The sequence below is a fragment of the Perognathus longimembris genome, chromosome 18 (assembly GCF_023159225.1).
Source record: "Perognathus longimembris pacificus isolate PPM17 chromosome 18, ASM2315922v1, whole genome shotgun sequence".
NCBI lineage: Eukaryota > Metazoa > Chordata > Mammalia > Rodentia > Heteromyidae > Perognathus > Perognathus longimembris.
This window is the reverse complement of record NC_063178.1, coordinates 10,449,281-10,468,492: the sequence shown is the minus strand read 5'-3', so window position 1 is coordinate 10,468,492 and position 19,212 is coordinate 10,449,281.

The window sequence follows — 19,212 nt, the reverse complement described above, 5'->3', positions numbered from 1 at the left end:
GTCACACTAATGTGATTTTACTTGCAGTCTTCGGAGACTCTAAGATCTAGACCTGTGTCCATGGGGCGGGATAGAAACAGTTTAAACTGCATCCTTCCTGCTGTATCCATCATTCAAATATAGAATGAGCAGCTATGATTGTCAGGGTGCCACGTGGTCCTTGTTCATGGGAGGGATCGGCATTGGATATCTTTCTTCATAACAGCAGAATTGTTAGGTGTTTGGGGCTTCAAGGTGTTTGGGGCTGAGTGATCAGAGACTGCATGAACTGGGAAACGGTTTTTATTCTTTTTTTTTTTTTTTTTTGGCCAGTCCTGGGCCTTGGACTCAGGGCCTGAGCACTGTCCCTGGCTTCTTCCTGCTCAAGGCTAGCACTCTGCCACCTGAGCCACAGCGCCCCTCCTGGCCGTTTTCCATATATGTGGTGCTGGGGAATCTAACCCAGAGCTTCATGTGTAGGAGGCAAGCACTCTTGCCACTAGGCCATATTCCCAGCCCCTGGTTCTTATTCTTTGATGAGTAAGAAGTTGCTCCTGGATCAAGCTTATGGGTCTGTCTTATTTTAAAAAGTCAATTCTCAGCCCTCTTTCTTATCATTTCTTTGAAGCTGCGATTTCTTGTTGGTATGGTAGCAATTTCAAAGCTTTTTTTTTTTTTTAAACTAGTCTGGTAAAGTACATATGATATAAAATTTACCATCCTAACCACTTAAAGAAATTCAGTTCTGATAATAAGCAGACACATATTGTTGCCATGCACAGTGTGCAACCATTGCCACCATCCATTTGTAGAACTTTCTCTTTTCAAACGGAAACCTTTTCCCCAAGGTCCCAACTCAGTATTTTCTCTCCTCACCCTGACCCTTTATCTCTGGAATGACCATTCTTCATCTTGATGGATTGAAGTATCTCATGTAAGTGGAGTCAGATATTATTTGCTGTGTTTTTTAAAAAATTATTTTGTTTTGAGAATGAGTTCTCACTATGTAGCTCAAGCTGGTCTAGAACTCCCACTGTGGTGATCTTCCTGCCTCCACCTCCTAAGGGCTGCTAGAATTACAGGGTTACACCAGTGTACCAGGTGTATTTGCTCTTGTGCGAATGGCTTATTTCACTTAGCATAGTATCTTTAAGGTTCCTCTATGTTGTAGGAGGGGTCAGAAGATTTTTAAAAAATTTTAAGTGTTTTCAAGGTCCTTTCTTTATTTGGTGTCAGAGCCCATTTAGGAACCAACAACTGAACAGACTCAACCTAGATACTGAGCAGAGTTTAATGAAGCAACAATTTATAAGAATGTGGGTAGGGTCTAAGGAGATCAATCAGAGGTGGTGAAGTATTAAGAGGAGATGACACTGCAGAGATGTTACCCCTTTAAGATCTGAAGGGGTGGGGGTGGGGGTGAGGGTAATGACTACTAGATCCTAGAGGGATAATCCTGTCTGGCGATAGGACAGACAGACAGGAAACCAAGATTTTTTTTTTTTTTTTTTTTTGCCAGTCCTGGGCCTTGGACTCAGGGCCTGAGCACTGTCCCTGGCTTCTTCCAGCTCAAGGCTAGCACTCTGCCACTTGAGCCACAGCGCCGCTTCTGGCCGTTTTCTGTATATGTGGTGCTGGGGAATCGAACCTAGGGCCTCGTGTATCCGAGGCAGGCACTCTTGCCACTAGGCTATATCCCCAGCCCGGAAACCAAGATTTTGAGAGGAGATTGTGTCCCAGCAGGAGTGGGGAGAGGAGCTTCTCCCTTTCTGTCTTCTTCTATCCTCACAGGACTTGTATACTTGAACTCTGGGCCTGGGCACTGTCTCTGAACTTTTGTGATTAAAGCTATCACTCTACTACTTGAGTCACATCTCCACTTCTGTCTTTTTTGGTGGTTAATTGAAGATAAGAGTCTCATGGATTTTCCTGTCTAGGCTGGCTTTGAATTGTGATCCTCAGATCTCAGCTTCCTGAGCAGCTAGGAATACAGGCATGAGCCATGGGCACCCGGCTAGGACTTGTATACTTTTGAGTATATTTTTATGTTAGAACATGGTTAGGATCAAGATGGCTCAGTGTTACTTGTTATGATAGAACAACAGACTCTCAAAGATGTGTACATACTAACCACAGTAGAGTGAGGGCTGGGAATATGGCCTAGGGGCAAGAGTGCTTGCCTCATATACATGAAGCCCTGGGTTGATTCCCCAGCACCACGTATATAGAAAATGGCCAGAAGTGGCGCTGTGGCTCAAGTGGCAGAGTGCTAGCCTTGAGCAAAAAGAAGCCAGGGAGAATGCTCAGGCCCTGAGTCTAAGCAAGGCCCAGGACTGGCAAAAAACAAACAAACACACACACACACACACACACACACACACACACACACACACACACACAACAAAACACACAGGAGAGTGATAATCAAGTTAGCAGAGCAAGTTTGAGATGACAATCATTTCATGTTGAAATAAGATTATCCTAGGATATCCAGGCCAGCACAAAGTGACTTAAATAAGGCAAGAGAGCCAGAGTCAGAGAGCTATGGTGTGCTACTTGACTGATGATGGCTGGAGGATGTCTTCAAGGATGCCTTGCAAGGCGGAAGACAGCCAGGGAAGATGGCAGCCTCAGAAGGTAGAGAGGGGGGGAGGTAGCCCTTCTTCCACCTTAATTTTAATCTGGTGAGATGTATGATAGATTTGTTTTAAGCCATGGCAGTTGTAATAATTTACCACACCAGTGATATGACAGTGGATCTATGCAGGTTTTATGAATTGTCAGCAAAGTTAGCTAGATTTGAGATGAAGCATACGCAGCTCTTTTTAGTTAGTTACCTTCAGGACGGTCAGCTTGGCTGAGGAGAGCTCTGACTACATTGTTCAATTTTAGCTACGCACCAGTGGCTCCAGCCTGTAATCCTAGCTACTCAGGAGGCTGAGGCCTGGAGGGTCACAGTTGAAAACCAGCCTTGACCGAAGAGTCTGCGCAATGTCATCTCCCTAATAATCAGCAAGTACAAGAGCTTAGAGGTGTGGCTCAAGTGGTAGAGCACCAGCTTAGCAAGCATGAGGTCCTGGGCTCCAATGTTAATACTGCCCCTCCCTCCACGAAAAAACAATCCAAAGCAGGAAGGTAGGCCATTATTCTTGCTTTCCCTCCCTCCCTTCCTCTTTTCCTCTTTGCTTCCCTTCTTCCCTCCCTCCTATCATTTTAATGTTTGGCAATTCCAGGGATTGACTTTAGGGCCTCGTCCAGCAAGTCATGCCCAGCCCTCCCACTCACCTTCAGTGCAGCCATATTTGTATGATCTCTTGAAAATCTCTCTTATGTAGCTGCTGACATCCACATTCCTCCACTATGTGTTGTTTATCATTTTGATTTTGCATCTTTGGTCTCCCTTGAAAGACCAGAGCCCACAGTCGACTTCTGAGCACGCCCAGTCTGTGGAGGCTGTCCCCACAGGTAGTTTAGTGTTCAAGCCCCCCGAAAGGCTTCCCATCCCCAGTAACATGGTAGGCGCTGGGATTGAGATGGATGTCTTTGAGAGGGCTGCTGCTCTGTCTGGCATAGTGCATGGAGTATAGCAAAGCCTCAGAAGAGTATGCGTTGTCCTTACAGGTCTCTTGAGGACACTGAGAAGGGACTGCAGTTCCTTCCTGCAGTCCATGCCCTTTAAACATCTTCCTGGCAGTGGACCTTACCCACAGAAGTGAACCCTCCAATCTTGGGCACTGGCAGCCAGGGTTTCTCCACAGGAGCCCTGGCAGAGCTGTCAGAAGCCCTTCTGTGCCCAGCTTCTGTGGAGAGGGATGTGTGGTGAATGAAGTAACAGCAAAAGGCATCTCACTGGGCAAATGGCCAGGAGTCACCAGAGCTACACTCCCTTTGTCCCATAGCTCAACCTCAGTGAATTGACTCTGAACTACTCCCATCTCCCGTTGCCAAATAATGCCTGAAAAAGGTTAGAGAAGGGGCATTATCTGTAATGGCAGAATATTGCAAATACAACCTCTAGGAGAACCATTGAACCAGTTGTGAAGCAGGCATAGAAAGGAATACTATGGAGCCATAAAACAGAATGGAGGAGATCTCTATGAATTGTTAGGGAATAATTTCCAAGACATATTGTTAAGTAAAGAAAGCAAGCTGGAAAGGCATAAAATGTGCTACGTGTGGCATAAAAAAACTGAGGTGTGTGTGTGTGTGTGTGTGTGTGTGCGCGTGTGTTACCCATTGTGCCCATGCATGTTACAAAGAGAAGGAGGGGGGACTTGTTGCTTCCTACCCCCCCCTCCATTTTTGTTTTGTTTCTTTACATTGCCTCACTATGTGGCTTAGGCTGTCCTAGAACTCATGACCCTCCTGCCACAGCCTCCCCTTGGTGTTACAGGTACGCACCACCACTCATGGCTATTTCCTTAGAATCACCTAAAAGACAAACCATGAGCCTGTGAAAACGATGACTTGTTGCAGGTGAGTACTTAGGCTAGTGCTTTTTCACTTGAGTCACACTTCCCCTCTGGCTTTTTGCTAGTTAATTGGAGATGAGAGCCTCCTAACTTGCCTGCCTTGGCTGACTTTGAGCAGTGGCCCTCAGGTCTCAGCATCCCCGGTGGCTAGGATTACACGCGTGACCCATCAGTGCCTGCAATCCTGGAACAGTTTGAAGACCCCAAAAGAATCACACTGTCACTAGAGTATAAAGCAGTGAAAAAAGATCCACGCAGTTATCGCTGTGTCATTTATGGTTATAGGACACCACTACAGACGGCATTCAGGAACCTATGTGTATACACTAACACTGTGCGTGTACAGAGAGAGAGACTTTGTTTATGAGGAATATCAGCTAAGAAATGTTGGCTGAAGGATAGAAGCAGAAAAATCACCACTTTCTCAGCCACTTATCAATAATAATAATGATGATGATGTTAATACTTCTAGGCTAAAGATTGCAGGGGAGCAGAAGGTTTGACCTAGAAGGTTTCTAGTTTTACTTTGTTACCCCCAGATGGCTTAAAATGCAAAATGATGACTTTACAATAGAAAGGTTTGTGGGCTGGGGATATGGCCTAGTGGCGAGAGAGCTTGCCTCGTATACATGAGGCCCTGGGTTCGATTCCCCAGCACCACATATACAGAAAACGGCCAGAAGTGGCGCTGTGGCTCAGGTGGCAGAGTGCTAGCCTTGAGCAAAAAGAAGCCAGGGACAGTGCTCAGGCCCTGAGTCCAAGGCCCAGGACTGGCAAAAAAAAAAAAAAAAAAAAAAAAAAAAATACAATAGAAAGGTTTGGCAGAAACCATCTTCAGTAAGCACCCAAGTTGGCATGACCAATAGAGATCCAGTAAGCTGTCGTGTGTGTGATGTCACCAGGCACAAAGGACACTGTGGAGGGTTTTGCCTCAAGTGTTTACCTCGAATCTAGTCAGGCAAGAACAGCCAACCAAGTGTGCATAGTGGCATATTCTACAAAACACTGGCTTACACCCTTCAAAAAAGTTGACAGGAGAAAAAGAAAAAGAGGACTTCAGGGACTGTTGTGGATAAGAAGGTGCTATGGAGATGTGAGAATTGTGTGAACTGCCCAGCCTTGATTGGTCTCAGGTTGAGGAAGTTGCTAGGGGAATTGGGACTTGGGCTATTTGTTAGGTATTGTGGTATCTGTGTTAAGTTTCTTGGATGTGATGTTGATATTATGATGTTGGCTATGGTTTTGTAGGAGAATCTTGGTGTTTTTGTTGTTGGACTGGGGTTCCATTTTGAGGCTTCATGCATGCTAGGCAGGCACTTTACCACTTGAACCATGTTCCAGCCCCTGTGCGTTTTGCTTTAGGCATTTTGTTTTTCCAGGTAGGAGCTTGCAGTTTTACCTGGGGCTGGCCTCAGAGTGCTATCCTCTACCTACAGCCTCCTATATAGCTGGGATTATAAACATGTACCACTACCCTTGTCTATTAATTGAGACAAGATCTTGACCATGTTTTCCCCAGAGTGCCTTTAACCCCAGTCCTCTTGAATAGCTAGGGTTACACGCACGAGCCACCACGCCCAACTGCGTATCTTCCTTTCAGACACTTTACATGTGGAAGGTATTAGAGTGAAAGCTGGTGCAGTGTGCAACTTGGTTCCAAATGCAGAGGAGGAAGAAGCCTGGAAGAGCGAGAGGCAGAGGGACTGAGCATGCGTGAGCTAGTGTGACAATGTGAGCAATTTCATCTCAGTACAGGATGGACAACTTTGGAACTTGTTTTCTGTAGATTTTTTTTTAAGTTAGAGGGAAACAGTTTTCCTAGCTAAGGTCGCACGTCAAGGACTCTTCACAGTGCATCAAAGGCAGACAGTGCCACTGAATGATTGGCAGTGCTCCCTGAAGCGGCAGCAGCGCCGCCCGGCATGTCAGCGTCCTTAGCCACGTGTCCCCGTGGTGGGTACAGCGCAGGGGGCAGGGCATGCCTTGAGCAAGGCAGGAGCCTGGCACCAGCCCCCATGGAGCTTCAGGAGAGGCTGGGGGACGTGGTTCAGTTAGCCAGGGCTTGGCTGAGAAAGCACGAGTCAGGCCTGAGCAAGTCCCTTGCATCTCATTTGGAGATGGAGAAAATGCTCCCTCTCTGTACAACAGACACTGACAATACAGGAGTTCTGGTAGTGTTAGGATGGGGGAGGAGAGCATTGGGAGGAGTGATCTTGATCAACGTGCGTTGAAATCGTCATGTAGCTTGTGGAATTGGAACCCTTCTGTACAACTACTCAAAATACAAAATAATAAAAAGATTTAAATACCTATTTTAAAAGGATACTGTTATTTCAGCAAGCGATGGTGTGGCTCAAGTGGTAAAATGCCAGCCTTGAAAGTTATGGCTGTATTATATTATCTTTATTTTATACGTTATCTCATTACATTCTTTTTTTTTTTTTCTCCCCTTCCTCCTGGGGCTTGAACGCAGGGCCTGAGCACTGCCCCTGGCTTCTTTTTGCTCAATGTTAGCATGTTACCACTTGAACCACAGTACTACTTGCAGCTTTTTCTGTTTATGTAGTACTGAGGAATCGAACCCAGGGCTTCACGTATGCTAGGCTAGCACTCTACCACTAGGCCACATTCCCAGCCCCTATTACAATCTATTTTATAGGATAATTTCAAACTAGAAATTGCTTTCTTTTTTTTGTATGTGAGCTGTTACAGATGTATTTGCTGTTTGTAGTTCTGCTAAGAGGATTCTATTATACAGGAAGGAAGGAAGGAAGGAAGGAAGGAAGGAAGGAAGGAAGGAAGGAAGAAGGAAGGAAGGAAGGAAAAAAGGGAGGAAGGAAAAAAGGGAGGAAGGAAGGAAAGAAGTACATTTGACATGGTGTCCACTGTATGATTTGGAACTCCTGACAGAAAGGACTCCCTCTGACACTGTTGATGAGAACCAATTATGCATCTCAGATGATTCCTCCATTCCCTTCCTTACCCAGCAGGTCCTGGGTGCAGCAGAAAACGTGCTTTCTGTCTCTGTCCCTTCCTGTCACAAAGCCAGGTCTGCCAGCCTAATGGTCCCAGGGTGTCGGGATCTCTGAGGACCCCTCCTCCTCACTTCTCCGGAGGAGATGCCCAAATGTTGGGGTCTCTAGGACCCCGTCCCCCCATCTCCCGGGGGGAATGCCTGAACCTCGATTCTATGGAAGAAGCTCTGCCCTACCCCTCATACCAGCAGAAGGAGTAAGGTGTGTCCTTACCGGACAGCTCTAAGCTGAAGTGGGATGCCAAAATCCCTTCCTCGGCCCCCCATAATGTGTCAGGAACCACAGGACAAAGATAACGGGGAGACGGCTGGATGGTTGAATGAGTCTCAAAGGATTTAATTTGAGAGGGGGGCTTATATAGCGGTAATGGCGGGAAAGGGAAGGACTTGGGCCACTGGCTAAGCCAAGCTGCCCATCAGGTGATGTCATGAAACTTCCTTTGTGGGAGGGACAACCCTATCATGGTGGCACGCATGTGTTCGCCCCCCAGGGGCGGGAGGCTTCTTTTCCGGTTGAGGCTGGAAGGTGGGAGGGGCTCCCTCCCACACTGTCCCAGGGCTGGAGGAAGGGCAGCGTCTTGCTCTTGGCGCCCTTCCCCCACCAAGGCCCAAACTGAGTCCCCAACACCAGGGAAATTTGTGGGAGCCATTCCTACAACAGGACATCCAGCCTCAGGCACGCACAGTGGCAGCTGCAAACCCCAGATGGGGCTGAGCACCAGTGCCATGTGCCTCTCACGCCACTACTCCTTGGTGGCCTCAGTGCAAGAGCAAATATGAAGCAGGGGAAGTCTGAGAGGAAAGAGAGGTCTGTAGGAGTCTACTGCAAACATCCATTTTAGGGGCAAAAATGAAGAAAGGTAGAGAACAGAGAAAGAAAGATGAGCTATGACCCACACACAATGGCAAGTTCAAGGGTGGGGGTGGGGAGGGCTGAAGCCTGGGTCGTTTGCTGCCTGAGAAACGCACATCTAGGGGATGTGGTTAAGCAATGAGCATCAGGAGGTCAGAACTGGGGATTTGGAGGTGCTGAAAGGTGGGTAGCAGTTAGGGCTGATTTCAAAATAATCACAACTGTGTGAATGGACCCCCCCTCCCCCCAATGAACATGCACAAAGGAAGAAGCAAAGTACTCTGAGGACAGAGGGTAATGCCTCGGTTTAACTGGAAGGTGGAGATCAAGGGCTAGCTTCAAAGCAAGATTCACAGCCAGGAACTCATCTGAGGTATGGGAGGAATGGACACACCAATGGGTTTCTGTTCCTTGCAGTGGAGAGATTTCTTTTCTTTTCTTTTTCTTTTTTTTTTTTGCCAGTCCTGGGGCTTGGACTCAGGACCTGAGCACTGTCCCTGGCTTCTTTTTGCTCAAGGCTAGCACTCTGCCACTTGAGCCACAGCGCCACTTCTGGCTGTTTTCCGTATATGTGGTGCTGAGGAATCGAACCCAAGGCTTCATGTATACTAGGCCATATCCTCAGCCCCAAGATTTCTTAAAACTAGATACAATTCAATATTTAAAACCAGATATAATGCTAGGTACTGTGGCTCATATAGATAATCCTGGCTACTCAGGAGGCTGAGACCTAAGGATTGTGGTTCTAAGCCAGCTCAGGCAGGAAAGTCCATCTGACTCTTATCTAAAAAGCTGAAAATGGAGCTTTGGTTCAAGCGGTAGAGTACCAGCCTTGAGTGAAAAAGCCAAAGAACAGTGTCCAGGCCCTGAGTTCAAGCCCCAATACTGACAGGGAAACATGCACACAAAAGATACCAAATTCTGTCGGTTGCTCTTATATAATTATCTAATCAAAGCATTCAGTGCTAGCGAAACCTCAGAACTCAAAAACTGAAGTCAGCATTCAGTCTAACAGATATTGCTATTGGTGTAATAGTAGTAACATCTCTTATTTTCAAAATTAAATATATTTTAGTACCTTTAAATCGTTATACAAAGGGGTGTCAGTTCATCTTGTCAATTTGTGTACATCTCGATCAGTGTCACCCCTACATTATCATCCCTTCCTCAGTCCATCCCAACCTCACCCATCCTCTCAATGTACCTGGTTCCATTTTGCAAAGCCTACTCATCTGGCTGAGTTTTTACTTCTTGGTTTGGTTGTTTTGATTTTAAGCAAAATGCTCATAATAAGTGGTTAGTGTTTTTTTTTTTTTTTAACAAAGTTGATTTTATATTTCCTGTGATTCAGAAAAGACAGTCTCATATGTGTTCCAGATATAATGGCAAGTTGTTTTTAAATATCATCTAACAAAATCTCTTCAAATGTCACCATTAATGATCTGTTGAAGGCTGGCTCGTGTCCCGCTTGGGATGCATGCACTCCATCCATTCCCTCTGAGTCTGGAGGCAGATGTTGGGACATGCTCTTTTGAGTTTTCTGTGCTGTATCACTGGGTGTCTTGGTGACTCAATTCTCCCCCTGTTTTCTCCAACGATAAGACTTTCCTCCATATTGTATGTTTTCATTTAGCCTACAGATCCTTAAAGGCATAAGAAAAAGAACTAAAAACATACAACCAACTAAAATTAAGTGGCAGAGGGGAGGCAGGAAAGGAAGGAGACAGATTCTAACACATCATTGCTCAAAATAAGGTTGCCACTTTAGCTAAAGATTGTCTTTGCTGGGGCTGGGGATATGGCCTAGTGGCAAGAGTGCTTGCCTCGTATACATGAGGCCCTAGGTTCAATTCCCCAGCACCACATATACAGAAAGTAGCCAGAAGTGGCGCTGTGGCTCAAGTGGCAGAGTGCTAGCCTTGAGCAAAAAGAAGCCAGGGGCAGTGCTCAGGCCCTGAGTCCAAGCCCCAGGACTGGCCAAAAAAAAAAAAAAAAAAAAAAGACTGTCTTTGCTAAACTTTCTGTTTGAAAGTGGAGGTAAAGACGTCAGGATGGAGTAGGGTTTTGAATTGATTGTTCCAAAGCCCATCATTCTCTTCGTGAAAGCCCATCTCCTCTGATTCTCTGGCTGGATTTTGACCCGTGCTCTTCGGTCTTCGTTGGTTAAAGCCTGTGGTAATCCAATGGGTTTCTTTTATTACCAACCAACAAAAGATTGTGCCTTTGTTACCCCTATTCCAAACATAAAAGTGCTGTTGAAAATGAAAGTAATAAATGTGACTAAGGAAATGGAAAGTTTCAATTTGCATGTGAAGATAAAGCACTAAACAACACAAGTATGTCAGCAGAGGACAAGATTCAAAGACTAAGGTCACTGAAACAACTTGGGAATGGGGAAAAAGCAGAGTAAGTACTTTAAAAAGACTTGGTCACTTTCTTGTAAAATTTGGAAAAAGCAAACAAAAGTTTCTATTTTGGGTGCTATGGAACTCAAACTTATCCATGATGCTCCTTTGCTTTGGGCTTTTTAAACACTTCCATGAAATTTATAGAGCCTAAGAGACCATTCTGTCCCCACAACACACAAACATCTGACTTTAGGCAGGAAATGTACATCCAGTGAATGACTATGTTAAAACACAATCCATTAAAAAAAATGAGAAAAACTTTACTGGTTTTCCTTTTGTGTAGAATTAAATTACTGGAAGGAAGCCAAGGAAGTTACACATCTAACCTCCTGTTTCTGCCTGAACACATCTTAAATCATTAGTAGTTGTTAATCGAGTTGTTGGGAAACTTAGCTCCTATGTACTTATTTATTTATTTTCCATATTTACAGAGAACTGAACTGAGGAAAAGGGTCTAGATAGATGATAGATAGATAGAAGTAGATCTGTTGATCCCGCAGAGCTGCATTTCCAGTACTTTTTGTGTGTGTTGTTTTTTCTTGTTGTTGGTCATGGGGCTCGAACTCAGGGACTGGGCACTATCCCTGAGCCTCTTTGTGCTCAAGGCTAGTGCTCTATGACTTGAGCCACAGCACCACTTTCAGCTTTTTCTGAGGAGGTAAGAGTCTTATGGCCTTTCCTGCCCAGGCTGGCTTCAAACCACAATGCTCAGGTCTCAGGTTCCTGAGTAGCCAAGGTTAATTCAACAGGAAAGGATGATCTTTTCTAGAAACAAAGCTAAGAAAACTGGATATCCTTAGGTAAAATAATGAAGTTGGACCATTATGTTACATTATCTGCAATAATTAACTTAAAATGGATGAAATACCCAGGTAGGGAACCCCAAAAATGACTGCAGTTGGACTTCCTTCTCAGTTTATGAATTATTTGGAAAGCTCAAAATGTGTCATTTCTTAAGATCTACATGTTATTGCCTATTACAAACTATTCCATAAGGAGTTAAACAATGTTGGGTGAATGTGACAGCTAGGAGGTTAGAGTGGGTTTCCGTAGGGTGCCGAGCATGAGCTAGATTGTATGGAATGAGGAAGAGTGGGAGACGAGGAAGTGGAGCAAATACACGCAGGCTACCATTCCAAGAAACATGGCTATAAATAGAAGGTGTGATAAAAGATGAATGAAGTGGAGCATTGCCCTGGTGGCCGCTTGCAACAGCCTTGCATCTTGGTGTCTTGGTGACCATTGCTGATTTGTGGCTTGTCTGGTCATCTTTTTGTTCTTTCCTTAGTGTTTATAAAGGTAATTGTCAGGTAAGGCATGTTGCTGCCACAGAGGAACCCCCAAATCTCAGGGGCCTGACCACCCCATGAGAAAGCTTTATCGCTCACGAGGTCAGGTGCCTGTGGTCATGTTCACTAGCAGAGAGGCCAGGGCTCAGGCTCATCTCATCCATACCATCTTCCACACTTGGCTTCCAAAGCTGCTGCGGACAGGCAAAGAGCAGGATGAGGAGGGCTGTACAGATCTTCTGCCCACTCCTCCACCTGGAATGGAGCTGTGGGGACAGGAGATGGGTTTGATGAATGCTTAGCTCGTCTCCGCTACATTATTCTACCTGCTCACTGTGATCCAGTCTTCTCATGTCCTAGTTGCTTGGAACTCCACCCTAACTTTGGATTGGCATTTCAACTATGCTACTGCTCAGCTTCCTGGGTGAGCCTATTTCCTGCCTGAAACATTCAAGTCCACGTTTCTTCCGGACACTGCAGGGAATCATCCTTGCCTCTGAAATAAGCTACAGCCCCACCTACCCAAATTCTTAGTGTGAGGAGCATCAAGGAAAGTTGTTTGGAAGATAGATAGGCAGGAGGACCTGTCCTATCTTCCACGACACATTTCCTTTCTTTAGTCTTCCTTCCTCACTAATCTACATCCACTCTCGAACACAACTCATCTTTGCATGGCAGAAGAAGGGTAGCATGTTTGAAAAGGCTTTAATAAACTCTAAAGGAGGACGGATGGAAAGTGAGAGTGGTATTGGGTGTAAACCAGAGACCACAGGATTACTCCCTGCCTGCTGTCTTTCCCAGGTCCTCCCCTTTGTGAGCAGCATGTGGACTGTTGGGTTTGGCCTGACTTGAGACACTCTTCTGGACTTTGATATTCAACTCGTCGTCTCAGTCAGTCAGTGTTGAATAAGCTCAGCTTACTGCTGATCATTGGGATGACTTTGGTGCCCTGGGTTTTGGAATGCTTCCACTATTCTACCAAAATCTCAATAAAGTCTTTCATAAAGTAGTGGGAAGAAATACACCTTAAAATTCAAATGGGATGTAAAGACATCCTACATAGCCCAAATAACCTTGATAAAAAGGAAAAACTTATTTCCTGATTTCAAAACATGTTACAAAGCCACAGTAATTGAAACAGAACAATACTGGAATAAGGATAAACATATAGAGAAACATGAAAGAGCCAAGAAAGAAACTCTTGTGTTTAAGGTGAAATAACTTTGACCAGGATGCCAAAACTAATTCAAGAGGAAAGGGCAATCTTTTCCAGAAACAATGCTAGGAAAACTGGATATCCTTGGGCAAAATACTGAAGTTGGATCATTATCTTACATCATCTGTAATAGTTAACTTGAAATGAATCAAATACCTAAATGTAAGAACTAAAATTATAACCCTAAGAGAAAACATTGAGGGGAACCTGTGTAACAACAGGTTAGAGAATGACTTCTTGGATATAACAACAAATTACAGGAAATAATAGAAAAATATATAAATTAGATTACATTAAAAAAAACTTGTTGCATCAAAAAACACAATTTTACAGAATGAAAGGGCAACATAAAGAATGGGAGAGAATGTTTGTAAGTCATAAATCTCATAATGGGTTGATATTCAAAATAGGTAAAGAACAGCAACTTGATAACGGAAGACCAAATAAACGTGGCTTAAAAGTGGGTGATGCATGCCACCAGCACAACAATGTTCATCGCAGCACAATTTGTCATAGCAAGAATCTGGAACCAACCCAGATGCCCCTCAGTAGACGAATGGATCAGGAAAATGTGGTACATATACACAATGGAATTTTATGCCTCTATGAGAAAGAATGACATTGTCCCATTTGTAAGGAAATGGAAGGACTTGGAAAAAATTATACTAAGTGAAGTCAGCCAGACCCAAAGAAACATGGACTCTATGGTCTCCCTTATTGGGAATAATTAGTACAGGTTTAGGCAAGTCATAGCAGAGCATCACAAGGCCCAATATCTATACCCTTATGAACACATAAGATGATGCTAAGTGAAATGAACTCCATGTTATGGAAACAATTGTTATATCACAGTTGTAACTACTTTCAACATCCCATGTGTATCTGTAGCTTCTATTATTGATGATGTTCTTGTATCACCTTCCTGTGGTTGTACCTACACTATCTCTGTAATCTTATCTGAGTATATTAGAAACCGTGTATACTGGTATTGGAGCTAGAAAATTGAAAGGGAATACCAAAATTGAGAGACACAGGGTAAAAAAAGACAAACAACTACAAAAGCAATACTTGCAAAACTGTTTGGTGTAAGTGAACTGAACACCTCAGAGGGGGAAAGGGGAAGGGGGAGGAGGGAGGGGGGTATAAGGGACAAGGTAACAAACAGTGGAAGAAATGTATCCAATGCCTAACATATGAAACTGTAACCTCTCTGTACATCAGCTTGATAATAAAAATTTGAAAAAAATAAAGAATGAAGGGCATTAGATCAATATAAAAAAAAAAGTGGGTGATGCTCACAGGTGTCATCCTAGCTACTCAGGAGGCTGAGATGTAAGGATCGTGGTTCAAAGCCAGCCTGGGGGCTGGAAAGTGTAAGACTCTTCTTCAATTAACTATAAACACATACACACACACACACACACACACACACACACACACACAAATCCAGAGTCTGGCTCAAGTGGCACAGCACTAGCCTTGAGCAAAACTCTCAATGACAGTGCTCAGGCCCTGAGTTTAAGCCCCAAAAGGTAGGTGCAGAACTTGAATAGGCATTTCTCCAAATGGGATATCCCAATTGTCATCCAGTGTATGATAAGATGCTCAACACCACTAGTTGTTAGAGAAACATGAATTAAAATGTCAGTGTCTCCCACCTCGCATCCCTGACAAAGTTGCTTAGCAATGACAACCAAGGAAAAAAAATAAACACTGTTGTTTGTATGAACATGAAGAAATCCTATACTCTTGGTTTTCTACTAGGACCAACCAATGTTGCTGCCATAGAAAACAATGTGGCACTTCCTCACAAAATTGAAAACAGAATTACTATTTGGTCTAGCAATGCTACTTCTGAGCACATATTAAAAGAACTGAAAGCAAAGTATTGAACAGATACAGTAGCAGCTATGTTCATAGCTGCTTCAGTTACAGTAGCCAAGTAGCATATGCAACCTAAATGTCCATTGACAGATGAATGGATAAATTAAATGTATATATAGATAATAGAATATTCCTCTGCCTCCCAAGAGGAAGGAGATTCTGGTATGTGCGACAACATCCGTGAATTCAAGGACATTATGTTATCAAACAATGAAATGTCAATCATGGGAAGTCAAATAGTGAAATAAATCAATCCCAAAACACAAAAACTGTGTTTTCACTCAAATGAGATTATCAACGGCAGTCAAGCTAATAGAAACAGAAGGTGGAATGGTGGTTGCCAGGGACCAGGACAGGGGAAAATGGGAAGTAGTCATTTAATAGGCACAAAGCTGCAATAAAGCTTCCGTTTTATGAGATGGAAAGAGTTGTGAAGGTAACTTACAAAACAATATGAAAGTACTTAATGTTATTTAATTGTACAGCCCAAATGGTTAGAGTGGTAAATTACACATTATGTATATGTATCATGACTTAAGAATTTTAAAGGAAGAAAACAGGGACACGCTTCTGTTAAAACAGCATGTTCAGTTGCTTTTACTGTCTAACTTTACTCCTTCTCTCACAAGGCAGACATTATGGAGTTTCAAAGTGGCTTCCATCTTCAAAAGTCAAAGGGCCCAACCTCGGCTGCTGCGTGCATTTATGAAGATATTAAATTGCATACTCACATACATTCTATGGTTTGAATCTTCGGCCGCTGAGTGCATTTATGAAGATATTAAATTGCATACTCACATACATTCTATGGTTTGAATCTTTACTGATTGTCTTAATTGTCCCTAAAAGATTTCCAGTATAAGTGCTTCAGAGTGAACATTTCAAAAGGGACGCGCACACGCGTGGAGGGACACTGGGGTGGATAGGACCAAAGTTAAACCTCACCTATCACAAGCTCCAGAGTGGAAAAGTATAAACTCATTGAAAAGACTTTCCCTTGAAAACAGGGCCCCTTCTGAAGCACCTTGCTCCCATGGTGTCATCTAGAAAATTCTTTTTTTTTTTTTTCTTCTGGAGTTATTCACCATGCTCAGCCATCCAGGGACTCAGAAGCTACTGTAGGGGCTGGGGATATGGCCTAGTGGCAAGAGTGCTTGCCTCATATACATGAGGCCCTGAGTTCAATTCCCCAGCACCACATATACAGAAAATGGCCACAAGTGGCGCTGTGGCTCAAGTGGCAGAGTGCTAGCCTTGAGCAAAAAGAAGCCAGGGACAGTGCTCAGGCCCTGAGTCCAAGCCCCAGGACTGGCCAAAAAAAAAAAAAAGAAGCTACTGTAGCCAAGGCCCACAAGCTTCTCTCCACGAAGCCCACCTTGGCACTTACTGCTCAGTGTGCAGGCATGCGGCACCCAATAGCTCTAGAGACATGGAAGCTTCCACCCAGATTTCAACAGCCTGCTGCACAGGCCGTTTCCCTGGGTGAATTCCCTAAAAGCGGCTGCATGAAGCTGTGATAGGCGAGCCAAAGTGGAAGTAGAGACCTCAGGAAAGCAGCAGTGCCTAGCAGCTGGAACAGCTGCTGAGGAAAGCGACAGCCACTGAGCAGACCCCAGCCCTTCTTAAGAAGGAAGCCACGGGGGCTGCCGCTGGCAAGGCCACAGGGTAAAGCTGGCGTCAGAATAGTGTGCTCCCAGGATGCCAGATATGATCTCCTGCATCTGATGTTTGCCCTGCTGGGTGTGGGATCTTACTTTGGTCCCATCCCTCCATTCCATGCCCACGTTCTGCCCTTTGGTAAAGAGAAGGTTTACTCCGTGTCATTGTACGGCTCTTTCTCTGCCTCCTGGCCGCAGCTCGGTTCTGCCATACTCTTCTGCTATGATCTTCTTCCTACCTGATGGTCCAGAAACAACAGAGGCAGCTGACAATGGACTGAGTCCATGACTGGGTCCTCTGAAACCATGACCTCAAATGCTGCTTCTTCCCTTTCAAGTTGTTTTATCTGCTATTTGTTACGGTGAGGGAAAACTGACTAGCACCGGAGATTCTCCATCTCTTCTCCCAGAGTTCCCGCCAACCACCGTGTTTCTATGGGCTTGCCTGGTCTGGCTATTTCATATGCTGGAAACCATATTACATTTTATTATTATTAATGTGGCCATCTCTATTTTACACTGTTAAGTGGTATTACATTTTAGGTTCATTCATTTTGTAGAATATAGTAGAACTTCATTCTCTATTTAGGTTGGACAATATTTTATTATATGAATATTAGGCCATGTTTTGTTTATTGAGGAATCAGTTGAGAGACATTTGGATTGTTTCTAACTTTTGGCACTATCTATGAACATATGTATACATGTTTTTTATGTGCATGTTGGTTCTGTTTTCATAGGCACGTTCCTGAGAGTGAAAAAGTTAGGTTAGATGATAATTATGTTTTATTTCCCCTCATAAAGTGCTATTCCCCTCAGTTTCTCTGCATTTCTGTGAACATAGATTATTTTTCTGTGACTTCTGGAAATCTATCTTAGTGGTAGAGTGCTTGCCTACCATGCATGGAGCAGTGGGTTCGATTCCTCAGTACCACATAAACAGAAAAGGCCAGAAGTGGTGCTGTGGCTCAAGTGGCAGAGTGCTAGCCTTGAGCAAAAGAAGCTCAGGGACAGTGCCCCGAATTCAATCCCCAGGACTGGCAAAAAATTTTTTTGATTTGTTTTATTTGTATTTTCCTTATAAGTGATGATGTTGGATATCTTCTTGTGCTTACTAGCAATTTATAGAGCTTCTTGAAGAATGTTTCTTCTAGTCTGTCACCTATTTTAAGTGCCCATTTTAAAATTGCCTTTTTGTTAGCAAATAGTGTGAATTTATTAAATATTGGTTTTAGTATTGTCTAACCCTTTTATTTCCTTGTGGATCTTCTGTTTAATTGTTCAGTCATTATTGAACATAGAGTAGTAAAGTCTTCAACTATTATTTTTGAACTTTCTGTTTCTGCTTTCAGTTCTGATAGTTTTTTCAGGCTCTGTGATTAGGTATATATGTTTTCACTTATGGTATCTTCTTAGGAAAGTACCTCTACCACTTGAGCCATGCCCCAGCCAATAATTATGATATCTTCTTAGAAGATAAAAAATACCAGTCCTTCATCATTATAAAAAAAGTGTACTTTGTAACTATAAACAACTTTTAACTTTGATTCTATTTTGTCTTAGTATATAGCCAGCACAACTATCTTTGGGCTATTGTTTTAATTTCCTACTGTATACCTCCTTTTCTTTTATCTGTTTGTGTCTTTGAATCTCAACTGTATTCTAATAGACAATGTATAGCTGGATCATGTGTTTTTAAATTAATTCCTCCAATCCTTGCCACCTTTTAATTGGAATGTTTAATTCATTTACATTTAATGAACTCCTTAGCCAGGTAAGATTTACATCTGCCATTTTGCTTTGAGTTATTTCTCTTCTTTTTTTTTGTGCTCTCTCTCTCTCTCTCTCTCTCTCTCTCTCTCTCTCTCTCTCTCTCTCTCTCTCTCTCTCTCTCTCTCTCTCTCTCTCTCTTTGGCCAGTCCTGGGGCTTGGACTCAGGGCCTGAGCACTGTCCCTGGCTTCTTTTTGCTCAAGGCTAGCACTCTGCCACTTGAGCCACAGCGCCACTTCTGGCCATTTTCTGTATATGTGGTGCTGGGGAATCAACCCAGGGCTTCAGGTATATGAGGCAAGCACTCTTGCCACTAGGCCATATCCCCAGCCCCTGTGCTCTCTTTTTATTTTATTTTTTTTATTGAGTTTAAGTTGCTACATATATTTCACAGTACACATTTTAACCTTCACACTGATGAAGCTTATGAAGTCTATGAAGTTGGTTTTTTTTTTTTTTTTTTTTTTTTTTTTGCCAGTCCTTGGCTTGTACTCAGGGCCTGAGCACTGTCCCTGGCTTCTTTTTGCTCAAGGCTAGCACTCTGCCACTTGAGCCACAGCGCCACTTCTGGCCGTTTTCTATATATGTGGTGCTGGGGAATTGAACCTAGGGCTTCGTGTATAGGAGGCAAGCATTCTTGCTACTAGG